At 31.9% G+C, this 13,915-nt stretch overlaps 1 long non-coding RNA gene across 1 annotated transcript; it reads left to right on the top strand.

Annotated features, from left to right (window-relative positions):
* Positions 1-3,303: 3,303 nt before the first annotated feature.
* On the top strand, positions 3,304-4,587 carry LOC139861505 (uncharacterized). Its single transcript, XR_011763788.1, has 3 exons — positions 3,304-3,677; positions 4,152-4,238; positions 4,335-4,587. It is a non-coding gene; the product is annotated as an uncharacterized lncRNA (long non-coding RNA).
* Positions 4,588-13,915: the final 9,328 nt, after the last annotated feature.

The raw sequence follows: 13,915 nt of genomic DNA, 5'->3' as shown, positions 1-13,915 counted from the left end.
AGTGTAATGTAATATACAATGGTAGTTAAATGTATCAAGTGAGAGGGACATACAATGATCAAGTAGTATTTGATATGAGCCAAGGGAGTTGTGCTTGAAGAAGATGGGAACTCACAGCTATGCCCTGTAAACATGTTGTTGCTTATATTTGGAATTTAGGGGCTGATACTGCTCCAACTACACATATTATTCCTCACAATATCGGGTTAGTTTGTGTTAATTTCGGTTCATATTTGAAGATTTAGAGTTGAATATTATTGAAGATTTCACGATTGAGGGTAGTATTGGTTATGTTTTGGGTGATTATTGCTTGTTTCAGAGTTAAAAAGTCAACAATAAAGTTACAAGTTCGAACCAGGGATCAAGCATGATATTCAAGATTATTTTTAAGCCAAAACAGGAGTTACAGGCCTCGCTTTCGCGAGGTTGGGCCTCTCTTTAGGGAGATAGACATTGAGCTTAACTCGCGATGCGAAAAACAGAAAAACAAACGTGAACACCAGACCACAGGGGACTCGCGATCGTGAGCCCCCTCCCTTTGTTCTGTCTCAAATACGATCCAAGAAGCAGCAGGCATCAACTATAAATTTTGCTTCAGTTATAGGTTAGACACGAATTTTGTACTTTTTTGGCAATTTTGGGGCGTTTTTGGAGGTTCAAAGGCCAATCTTCACCAAATAAAAACGTGTTAACATTGAAGCTTCAATCTTTGATTATTATCATTGATAACTTGTTTTTTCATCAATTTTAGTGATAAAACTATGACTTGCTATTGTTTTCATTGTTTGGTTGATTGTTTGAATATGTTAGGCTAAACTTTCATGGTGGCTGCTTGGATGTAGTAACTTTTTATTGTGGATTGTTCTTATTTTATGGATTTTTATGTTTACATATTGATTATTGATTATGATTATTGAGCTTGATTAAAAGAACCATTATTATGTTTATCATATACTTTACTTTAATTACGTAGCTTGTTCACTAGTTTATGTGAGTTTGCTAGTGATAAACATGTTATGTTTCAACACTTAGTGATCTAGACATTTACATTTGCATGTGAATAGTGATTAATTGGTATTTCAATAACATAATCGTGTAATTGCTTCTAGTGATCGTTGTAATTAAGATGTTACGCGAGTTTAATCTATATTTAGTCTCAACTAGTTGTGGAGCCCTCGCTTCGCGCCAGGGGCTCCGTTTTGAATGAAAGTTGAAAAAAAAGTCTTGTTTTTGTAAAAAAAAAAAAAAAAAAATTTGACATCTAACATTGAAGGGTTGTTCCTTTTGTGAGAGTTGTTTCTTTTAGCGTTCTTTTTTTTTAAAAGTTAGTTGATCTATTTTGTAAAAAAAAATGTTTTTCGACATCTTTTGGTAGCATTGAAGGGTTGTTCCTTTTATGAAAGTTGCCTCCTTTATCGGTGAGAAAAAAAAAAAGGTTAGTTGATTTTTTTGGTAAAAAAGAATTTTTTTCGACATCTTTTGGTAACATTGAAGGGTTAGTTCTTTTATGAGAGTTGCTTCTTTTATGGTTGGGGACAAAAAAAAAAATTGAAATGACGAAAATACCCCTTGTTACTATTGATGAATAGTGCTACAGGGTTTTGTCTATTAGATATATATATAATAGTTTAATCAATTATAGTTTAATATTTTAAAGGAATTATGCGTAAGTTAATTAACCTTGATTGATTAGGATTTTGTGAAAGGTCATAAGACTATGTTTTTCAGATATTTAATCGGCTTAATTGAAAGAACAATCTACATCAATGGTGAACTATCCGAGTGAACACTGCTGCATTTGTTGTGTTATCCATTGGTAAAATTAAATTAAATATGTATATAATTTGAAAGGAAATGAAAAGTATGAATTGTTTTGTTTAAAAAATGATGAATGTATATGAAGGTATATGTAAAAAAGTAATACTGTAATCTCTACATTTTACAAAGCATGAACATTACTTCCAACGTGTCTGCCAAGTGAACCAATCAAACATTTTTAATTTTATTACATAAAAAGCTGGAAAAATTACACATGGCCCATTTTTAATTTTATTACTTCCAACGTGTCTGCTACCGTAATCCCCTCTCTCTCACCCCTCTCTTTTCTAAACTGATAAAACCCTAACCAATATCGCCGAAGAATACGACAATCTGCTACCGTAATCGACTTCTCCACTAAATCTAATTTTTTCGTCACATTTTTACGCACCGTTTGGTATAAATTTTGTCTAATGTTTCCGGTTTACAACAAACTATCGGAGCCGTCACCGGTTACTGGTAGTCTCAAGTGTCCGATTCGGCGGCGTTCGCAGCGGTGGTGGCTGATTTGACGGCCGTTTTGGTGGTATCAAGTGTCAAAGCTGTTGTTTGTAGACTAGAGTTATGTGGCGAAGATTCATGTCAAAACCACAAATAGGAAATAAAGTTTACTGTACTTAATTAGTTTTATGACTCATCCTCTTATTGATCTAACTTACGTTACTTTAGATTGGATACTATATGCTGTATATTGTTGATTTGTTGTATGATTGACATGTGGCACCAATTGCAGATGGAAAACGAAGCTTGCCCTCTTGTAATGGTTGGTGGTGTTCTTAAAGCTAATAGGAAATGGGATATAGGAATAGAGGTAATTAGTTGCATTATTAAAGACTTCTCAAAAATCGTTCCAATTCGGCCTAAGGCAAGTATAATGCACGTATTTTAGTATTATATACGTATTTTTCATAATAGTCAACTTTGGATTATTTCTTTCGTACTAGCTACAATAGAGCTGATTATAGAGCTGATTATGTAACTGTAAAATTAAATAAGTTGTAGAATCTTTTTTATCTAATCTAAAAGACTTCTATTTACAATCTATGTTTTTATATATCACATGACTTTTTGTATCATGAACATCTTTATGCATCCTTTTCTAGATATATGCATATTAACTTAGATTAAATCTGGTTCAGTCAGTAGTTGTTGCAGCTTTGCTTGCGTGGAACTTTTTAAAGAAACAATCGTAACGGGAATTATATGGAAGTTGATAGTTATTAGATATGAGCCCTCCATGGCGGCGGACGCAGCGGCAGTGGCGATTCTAGGATCAAAACTCAACGGGGTCCTATACGATGTGAGTGATACTGAATCATATTTTATTTTTTTTTCTAAAAAATGGTATTTACTTCCTAAAACCATCAATTTTAAAATTATATGGGGTCCTATATATAAATTTAGTGGTGTTCTAAATTATTTTAGTAGTATTTTATATGTAAAAAAAAAATTTAATGGGGGTCAAAGGACCCCACTTGGCCCTAAGTAAACTCGCCATTGCGCAGCGGTGGTGGTTCAAGATCCAACCCATTTACTAATGAGTGTGAATCAGATTGTGAAATAGATTGTAAATGGTTAGCGTTTTAAATTTAATGTATAAAATGGGTTGAATTAAACTATTACATTTAGAACGCAATGCTTTTAATGGGACGATCATTGTCTAAAACTTTCTAAATTGTATAATTAATTAAGTCTAAATTAAATGTTGTAACTTTGTTTGCAGCTTCAGGAAAATGGTGGACACAACTTTAATGAAATAATTTCTAGAACACGCCACTTTAAAGGAAATGCAAACCTTGATTGTGACATATGATTTGGAAAGCTTTCATGTGAAGAACCTTATAGTGCGCTAACTGTATGTATGAAAATATGCTTTTTACATATATCTTATGCTTGATATATTCCAATTATAGCTGCATTACGAATATGTGTTTTCGTACTCTGTAAATGGTGTAGTAGTTAACAAATTGATCTTCTCAAATGGGCTTAAGCTAAACATCAAACGCGTCAATTAGGTTAAATGGGTCAGAAGTCATCTTAAGTGTATTTAAACACTTAAAGTTTCCGTCATACTAATTTTTGAGTAGTTTGCCAACCATTTAATTTGTATCAAATTGGTTATATCAAAACTTTTAATTTGATTTGTTCTCAACTAATACCTAACTAAATGGGTACACAATGTCACATTTAGAACTTTTGAAGTTTATTGACCCAGTTGGCATGCTTTTATTTTACTATATTCTGGTGGAAGCTGTTTTATGTTTGAAATGGGTAAGCGACGGGTCAAGCGGATATATGTTGAAACTTTTCCTTTTTGGTTTAAACTGAAACAGGCTGGACAAATTGAAAGGAATCAATCATGGACATTGCTTTATTTTCTCCATCTTCACTTTTTCATGATGAAGATCTCACATCTTCAGGTAATTACTCTGTTTCTATATCCCAATTACATAAAAATTAAATGATATTTAAGCTACTGTAATAAATAACAACTTTTTTTTTTTTGCTGTTGTTAGTTGCAGATGAAGAAAAAGTAGATGACAGTCGGACTTATTCACTTTATGCATCACCATTTTATGCTTAGAATGACCCCTAGGAGAGCTCTTGATGGTTTTTGTTTTTATGATGGTGTAAAACTTTGTAAGTGCTATAGTTAATTTCTGTTTTCATGTTATCGAATTTACTAAATTGAGGATTCTTTTTAGATATCATTGATTTATGGTGATGTTATACTGTACTTGAATTATAATGTGTATTGAGAAATTACTGTTAATTTGAAGGTCTCTATTTGTGTTTCTATAATCGTGTTGTTTGTTTGATTAAGAGTTGCCGTGCAACGCACGGGCTCTTAAAAGGCTAGTTTTTTATATATTAAGAATTAATGCATCAGTCATCAACTTTTCACCAATCCATTTATGGCACATGTGCAAAATTAGAACTCACTCACGTGCTTCATGTGTTAGAAAGCAACCCACACCCCATGTACTCCAAAGCAACACCACGATAGGCCCATTCTTAGTGTGGCTTTTTGGACACGTAGGATCCAACACCGTTGCTTCTTATGTGTTACAAACGGTCTAAGGGTGAAAGCATGCTTTGTCGCTTCAGTGTAACTACTTGTCATTTTAAATTAATTAACAAATTTTGGGGTCAGTCATGTGCTGCGGTAGCTACCTCTTTACTCTATACGAAAAACTTTTTTGTAAATAATAATTCGTTTCAACATACGAAACAATTGTAAAAAAACGTATTGTCGTCTTCGTTTTTTCTTTTTGATTATATACTAACTACAGGTATATATATATATATATATATATATATATATATATATATATATATATATATATATATATATATATATATATAATGTAGGTAAAGTAATAAAACAAATGTTAAAAAATTGAAAAAAAATTAATGTCTATTCAATATACAACTAATGTGGGTAAAATTATAATAATAGAAGAATTTAAATTTTTTAAAAAATAGAAATGAGGCAAAATTAGAAAATATGGGGGACTAAAATCGGTCAAATGATAACAGAGAGTTTAAATTGAAAATATGGCGGGAACTTAAATCAGGCAAAAGAAAGTGTGAGGGGCGAAATTGAAACTTACAGTTTAAATAAATAAATTATGTTCGGTTGATGTGACTTTTTGAATAGTGAAACCGAACTTAATCAGCCACTACGAGCCTGTCAAGTGGCAACCGAAGCAAAAATCAAGGCTTCTAGTTTTGATTATATGTATCATTTATATATATATATATATATATATATATATATATATATATATATATATATATATATATATATATATATATATATATATATATATATATATATATATATAATTGTGTTTATTATTTTAAAGTAAAGTTTTTAATCGTGTTGAATATAAATTTTTTCATTATTAGCAAAACCTTTCCTGATTAATAGAAAGCTTATAAATTTTATTATTATTATTATTATTATTATTATTATTATTATTATTCCTACATACTAAAAGTCCTCCAAAATTTTATATTTTCAGTTTTATCGAGTTGTCGTTTTGAGTTTGCGTTCACACTACAAACGGCCCCTCAACTTTGGCTCAATTTACACAACGGCCCCTCAAGTTTACACTTTTTCAGGGGTAGAAAGTGTAAATTATTTCGCTTACCTTAATAAAGTCAGTCCTTGGATCTCTTGGGACGTATTTCATGTCTCTTTTCAAAGCCCCTTGTAAGGTTATTAAGAAAATTGATTCGCTTCGCTCATCATTCTTTTGGGGAGCAAAACTTCATGAAAAAAAATTCATTGGGTGGAGTGGCGCCTCATTCAAAACTCGTATGATCATGGTGGTCTCTCGGTCTCATGTCTTAAATCATTAAACCTAGCTCTCCTTTATAAATGGAGATGGAGGTTTTTCTCTAATCGAAATTCAAGTTGGGTGAAAGTTATTTCGGTTATTCACGGGCCAAGTTACAACGCCAACATTCCATGTAATCCAAATGCTTCTGGTTCATGGGCTTGTACCCACAATACTATTCAAGGTTTGCATAATGGTAATGTGATTCCTGCTACTAGCTTGCAATGCAAAATTGGTAATGGCACTTTATTTGACTTTTGGCATGACCCGTGGCTTAACAATGTGACTCTCTTGTCCCGATACCCCCGTTTGTACGCTCTTGATACAATTAAATATGGTTCTGTTGCGTCAAGATTTACCCAGGTTGGATGGCAATGGAATTGGCGCAGGGATATTAGGGGAGGAGCTGAGTTAGACCAGCTTTCTGACATGATGGGGGTTTTAAATTATGTCTCTCTAAATTCTGAAATTGATAGTTGGTGGTGGGAGCCTTCCACTTCTGGTTTGTATTCAGTTTCGCAAGCTAGATCATTGATTTCAGCTTCTGATCAGACCCCTTTTTCGATTCCCACGCATTGGTTCAATAGCGTTCCAATCAAGGTTAACATCTTCATTTGGCGCCTCAAGCTTCATCGGCTAGCTACGCTTCGCAACTTGGAAGCTAGGGGTTTGGTTTTCGATAATACATGTTGTTGTTTTTGTAATGTTTCGGAGGAATCTCATAGCCATCTGTTTGTTAGATGTGATACTTCGTATCAAGTTTGGTGTAAAGTTGGTCAATGGCTTGATATCAATATCCCGGTTTGGAATTCAGTTGATGATATTTGGTCTTGGATAGATTCAACAGACTCGAACAAGAAAAAGAGACTCATTATTACGGTGGTTGTTTACGCGACTTTGTGGAATATTTGGCGGCTTCGTAATTGCATCACATTCAAAGACCATAGCTTCAAAAAAGCGCATGTTTTTGATTCCATTGTTTTTTCAAGTTTCAATTAGTTGTATTCGAGATATCACAAGTCCATTTTAAATTGGACGGTGTAGTTGCAAACTCCTATGTACTCTTTGTAATTGTTTTTTTTTCTAGCTCCTCGCTAGTATTTTTTTCCTTTTTAATAAAATTTTAGCTGTTCGAAAAAAAAAGAAAGTGTAAATATATAATTTTATTAAAATAAAAGAAACTAATTCCACCAAAATTTTAACGGGACCTATCTTCTCGCTCGGTGCGAGTTAAATTTTTCCAAGACCATCGTTCAACTCGGAAAAATCTGACGAACACAACGCAACTAACTATACACGGAACGGACATCGTTAAAAAAAACTAAATAACGGGCCCTATATTCTCGCTCGGTGCGAGTTAAATTTTTCCGAGACCAACATTCAACTCGAAATAATTTTACGAACCCAACGCGACTAACTATACGCGAAACAGACATCGTTAAAAAAACACTAAATATTTCGGGCTATATTTCATACATATACATACACGTTCAACAAACAACCAACCTACTAAATATATTAGGTACCTAACAACGTATATCCAAATTCGACCGTGCGTTGAATACAACCGTAGCAACGCGCGGTCGAATTTTTTTTTCTAGTTTGTACTATATCAATCATCAATATATACATATTGTAATTACAAATTACTGATACGATGTTTAATACATAACGAAACCATTTATTACTGCAAACGATTACCTGCTCGCTACTACAACGCGCGTACCATCATTCCCATCCTTGTAAAGCCCTGTGTAGATTGGATAATGACTCCAATAGGTAGATTATGACGCTTTCATCTTAGGATACGGGCTCACATATCTCTTCTACGATCATGTCTAATTTTGACATACATGTCACAAGTATTAATAACCACCAGAATTAACTTCGTACAATGGAAGGTGTCTTAATATTAAGCGATCTTATGATCATACTTATGTAGAATTGCATTTCAAAATGACAAATGAAAAAGAGAAAAGTGTCACGGGGCATGGACGAAGCTTAACAGGGGTAGGAGGGTCAAACCTCCACCTCCTTAAAATTTGATCAAGTGGTAAATATGTTGCTTTTTAGTTATAGAAGTTAGGGGTCTTAAATTAATAAAGTTAGAATTCCTGTGAAAAGGATGTAAAAAGATAACTCTTCTGTAAGGATTATGTATTACATCGATAACTACTTATAAAATATAACATATTCCATAATCACCTACTTAAATAATAACGGACCGAGTCCATCTATCGAATTGGGTTGGGCTCAATTATTTTCTAATACTATAGTCTATAACTTCTCCGCAGTTGAAACCCGCAGTTAAAACAAGAGTAGCAACAAACGTTCAAATTAAGAGCGTAAATAAATAAATACACAAGTTGAATAAACAAATAAATACACAAGTTGAATAATATATAATATATAAATTATGTAAATCAGAAAGAAAAAAAAAAAAAAAAACTCACCATCTCAAAATATTTAATCATGAAAACCTCGTGCATTCAATTTCGTAAATATCAATATCAATCACCTCTATTGATGCATACTACTCACACAGCAACCTCTATCGCTTGGAAACATATAAGGATTAAGTTTAAATTTGGTCGAAAATTTCCGAGTCATCACAGATCCATCCAATTTCATATGTATATTTTGTGCATTTCCGCATATTTTATTGGTGGATGCTACGTCTAATACGAATATTTATAAGTTGCCATTTTTTGAAATCTTTGATGTTACTTGTACTAGCAAGACGTTTTCTATAGCATTCATCTTGATGGATATAAAGAAAAAATTTACAACTTTAATTGAACGTTAAATTGTTTGAAGTTAGTCATTGACGAAACGTATGAACCGCGTGTCATATTTACATTTGTTAAATAATACAAACTAGTTTACGAACCCTCGCTTCGCGCCGGGAGTTCGTTTTTCAATGTATTTTATTGCGTTTAGTTTGTAAAATTATTTCGTGGCTAACGATGATGTCGTTGAAGCGCAACTCGAATCGAACTAAAAGGTATAATTCATGAAAGATTTAAATGTTATTTTAAATTAACAATATATGTGCATCTCCAAATTTCGCTATGGAATTGTCGACTTTTAAAAATTTAACGCAAAATCAACGTGTATGAAAAGTACCTCAAATATTTAGCGTTTTTTAAAAAGCGTCCGTTTTACGTATAGTTAGTGACAATGTGTTTCTAAAATTATTTCGAGTTTAACGAGAGTGCCGGAAAAATTTAACTCGTTGCGAGCGAGAAGATATGACTCGTAAATTATTTGGGTGGAGTTTATTTAAGATTTTTTATGAAAATAGGTATTTGACACTTTAACCCCCTGTTTGGGGGGTCGATTTTAATTTTTAAAAAAAGTGTGGGGTTTTTTTGAAAAGTAAAAAAAAAGTGGGAAAAAGGTGAAAGGAGAAAACACCCCTGGTACTATTTATCATTTTTGTCTAATAGTTAATATGATACGTAGTAATAAAATAGAAAAAGCATAAGTATTTTAAAGTTATAAGTAATATTTTTATTATAACAAAAAAAAGGAAAACGTAGATTGAAATCTATAATGAAGTTTACAAACATAATACGGAGTACATTTAATTTAGTTTTATATTTACAATTTGTAAAGTTGTATTTGTATATGATAAGTAAATAAATTGTAATAATAAAAGGAAATAAACAAAGTCAAAGTGTCAAGTGAAAGGATGATGGGAGGCTGCAGGGCTTAGAGGGGAGAGTAGGGGTGAATTACGGGTTGATCCGTACACCACTTCAAATTTGCCATACACCACTAAATTAATTATTTAGACATTTTTACCCTTTCTTTTACACTATTAAATTTGTCATACACCACCAAATGAAGGGTATAAATGTCCAAATAATTTATTTGGTGGTGTATGGCAAATTTGAGGTGGTGTACGAATCAATTCCCGATAGAATTACCGTTTTATATAACTTGGTTTTCAGATAGACGATAGAGTCCTATTATAGTCTTATGTTCGTCTTTTAACTATTGGAAATTAAATTGAAAATGATTAAACAAAATCGTATTTTAATGGTCTAACAACCATCTTATTTTCTTCTTTTTCTTTAAAAAAAAAAAAGAAAGTCAAACACACATTCAAGATAATTTTTTATACGAATATATACATAATGTTCACATCAGAATTCGAACTCGTTTTTTTAACATGTTAAGAGTTATTGACGGATACATTAAACCACCTCTCCAATTAGTGGCGGAACCAGGATTCCTTTTCACCGGGAGCGAAAATAAATTTAAAACCGTAGCAACTTTTTTTGGCGAAATAGGGAGGTTTTGGGGCAAAAAATGAAGATTTTTAGGCAAAATATGAAGGTTTTGGGGCAAAATTTGAAGGTTTGTGGCAAAATTTGAAGATTTGGGGTAAAATTTGGAGATTTTTGGGAAAAATTCGAAAATTTTGGGACAAAAATATATAGGTTTTGGGGCAAAAACAAAATATCATCCGGGGCAAAGACGAAAAATCCAAAATTTTTCCACTAAAATTTCAAACGTGCCCTCACTTAAGTCCGCCCATGTCTCCAATCATATCCGGTCTACGTGTGAGGAGGAAACGTGACTACTGCACAAATAATCTATAGTTGTGAAGCTAGAAAAGATGATTTTTTTGTGTAGAAAAACTCAATTTCTTATTCATTTAGACATATTAAGGAAGAAAAGTATCTTAACTGCCTTTCAAGACTTTGCAGCAACAATATAATTTAGCTCTATGTAATAAGGCTAATATAACGACCCTCATTTTTCCATTCTATATTTTTCCAATATTAAATGCCCAAACAATATAATTAAAACTTAATGATTAAACTTTAATCAACAATTGTTAAGTATTAAGAGTTAGAAAACATATTAATTAATTTTGTGCAATAATTGACAAGTTAATAAAAGATGAAAATAATAAACTGTTAGTCGACACTCATTGCTAATTAAAATTTATGCATTTATGTAATATTATAACTAATAACCTATAAGTAATAAATAAAAATTGACATTGATATAAATAATAAAACAATTGGGAACTAAATATATACAAGTCATGAATTAGTAAAAAGAAAATAATACTTATCATGTAGTAAATGTAAAAATAATAATAGTAATAATAGTAATAATAATGAGACTAAAGAATCTTAAACAATTACATCCTTATGTTGACTAAAAATAAAGTATAAACTAGTACATCCTTATGTTGACTAATTATAAACTAGTACCACCTTTTGTTGACTAAAAATTATAAAACAAAATAAAATTATTAATTAGAACATCCTTATGTTGACTAACACTCTAATACTTGCACTATATAAACACTCCTAGACTCCTAGTTTCTCATTCACAAATCACACCAAAATCCTCTCTCAAAAACAATCTCTCCCTCTCCCTCTCTTATGATATTCGGATCTTCAAGCTTGTTCTTCGTGTTCTTCAAGAATCTTCAAGGAGTTCTTCAAGATTTTCAAGGCTTTGATCTTCCATCTTCATCGTGTTCATCTTTTCTTTGTTAATTATCTTGAATCTTCAAAGGTATAACATAAACCCTAAACTATTTACATAAACTTTAATCTTTGTTAATTCATATTCATATTATAAACTTGTTATTCATAAGTATATACATAAACACACCTAGATTTATATATACATATATACATGTAAAAAAAATATTTTTATATATATACACATATATATACAAATTATATATACATATACATATTAAAACCTTAAACCCTAATACTACTTATACTAGTACTTAACATGTATACACTATTACTATTACTAGCACCTATAACCTACTACTTATATTGTAGCACAAAAATATTTTGGGATATGTATTAGAGATGTATAGATCTTCGAACTTTCTTGACGAATGGTTTCTATGAGATTCTAGGCAGAGGGTTTGGATTTCCGATTTAAAGGGTCCTATGGCTCAAGCCCCTAGATCTAAATTAGCCATTCAAAGGGAAAGGGGTGATTGGAAGCTTATCTAATACGGCAAGTATCCTAAAATGGAAAACACTCATAAAAGTAGAAACTCTCTAGTCATAGAAACTTAGTAAAATAAGAAACTTTCTAAAAATGGAAACTTTATAAAAATAGTAACTTACTAGGAATAGAAACTTAGTAAAACAAACTATACTTAAACACATACTTAAACTTAAACATGGGCAAAACACTTAACTACTCTTAAATGTCAATAGGTTGATTTTCCTGCTCACTCGTTCAACTCTTTATTCCGAGGAATAACTCTCTCTCTACTTACTAAGGTGAATTTCATAGCCCCACTTTTTACTATTTCATTACTGTTTTGAAACTATGGGGTGAGACACATGCTTGCTTTTAAATTTTTAACATGCAATATTTTAATAACTGTTTTACAATATTTATATATGTGAATTTCATAGCCCCACTTTTTACTATTTCATTACTGTTTTGAAACTATGGGGTGAGACACATGCTTGCTTTTAAATTTTTAACATGCAATATTTTAATAACTGTTTTACAATATTTATATATGTGAATTTCATAGCCCCACTTTTTACTATTTCATTACTGTTTTGAAACTATGGGGTGAGACACATGCTTGCTTTTAAATTTTTAACATGCAATATTTTAATAACTGTTTTACAATATTTATATACGTGAATTTCGTAGCCCCACTTTGTACTATTTCATTACTGTTTTGAAACTATGGGGTGAGACACATGCTTGATTTTAAATTTTTAACATGCATTATTTTAATAACAGTTTTACAATATTTATATACGTGAATTCATAGCCCCACTTTTTACTGTTTCATAACTGTTTTATAACTTTTGGGGTGAGAATACATGCACAACTTTTATAACTGTTTTACACGTATTAACTATTAAACTGTGATATGTTGGGCTATGACCAGCAAGCCCCCAACCAATAAGTATAAACGATAACTTGTTACGGGGTAAACTTGAAAGTCTAGTCTAAATATCAGTACTTACACGTATCAACTATTAAACTGTGATATGTTGGGCTATGACCAGCAAGCCCCCAACCGACAAGTATAAACGATAACTTGACACGGGGTAAACTTGAAAGTCTAGTCTAAATATCAATACCAACTATTAAAACTATGCTATACCCGGCTATGTCCGACTAAGTCCCTACAGTGATATTTTTAATTGCTGCGGCATGCTTAATTATTGGGGGTAGGCCTATCGGGAGTAACGTCCCCGATACATTTGACTAAGTCTTTGTATTACTTGATAATGAAATTAAATCGACAAGGACAGACACAACTTGTCATGGGGCAAACTTGAATGTTTAGTCTAAATATCACGCACTGGCATAACTTTTGGATCTGCGAGATCTACTTTTTGATCCTGCGGGAGATCAACTTTACAACTAAATCTTGTGGTCTAAAAACAATGATAACTACTTTTGTTAAACCTATGAACTTCACTCAACCTTTTTGGTTGACAATTTAGCATGTTTTGTCTCAGGTGCTGTTTGATTCAAGCTTTCTTATCTACTACTTATGTGATGCTACTTGGACTTAGGATCAAGAGATATCGCATTTATTACTTCTGCATATGAACAATTACTTTATCGTTATTTCCATTATTGTAACGACATTTCATTTTCCGCTGCGTACTCAATAAAGTTAAATTTTCTCATTTAGTATTGTTCTCGTATTATAATATGTTGCTTTATTTGATATTAGTAACGTTTCTTCCAGACCCTATTGGGAGGACGTTACA

The sequence above is a fragment of the Rutidosis leptorrhynchoides genome, chromosome 1 (genome assembly GCF_046630445.1).
Source record: "Rutidosis leptorrhynchoides isolate AG116_Rl617_1_P2 chromosome 1, CSIRO_AGI_Rlap_v1, whole genome shotgun sequence".
NCBI lineage: Eukaryota > Viridiplantae > Streptophyta > Magnoliopsida > Asterales > Asteraceae > Rutidosis > Rutidosis leptorrhynchoides.
This window is presented reverse-complemented; position numbering and strand designations above follow the sequence as displayed.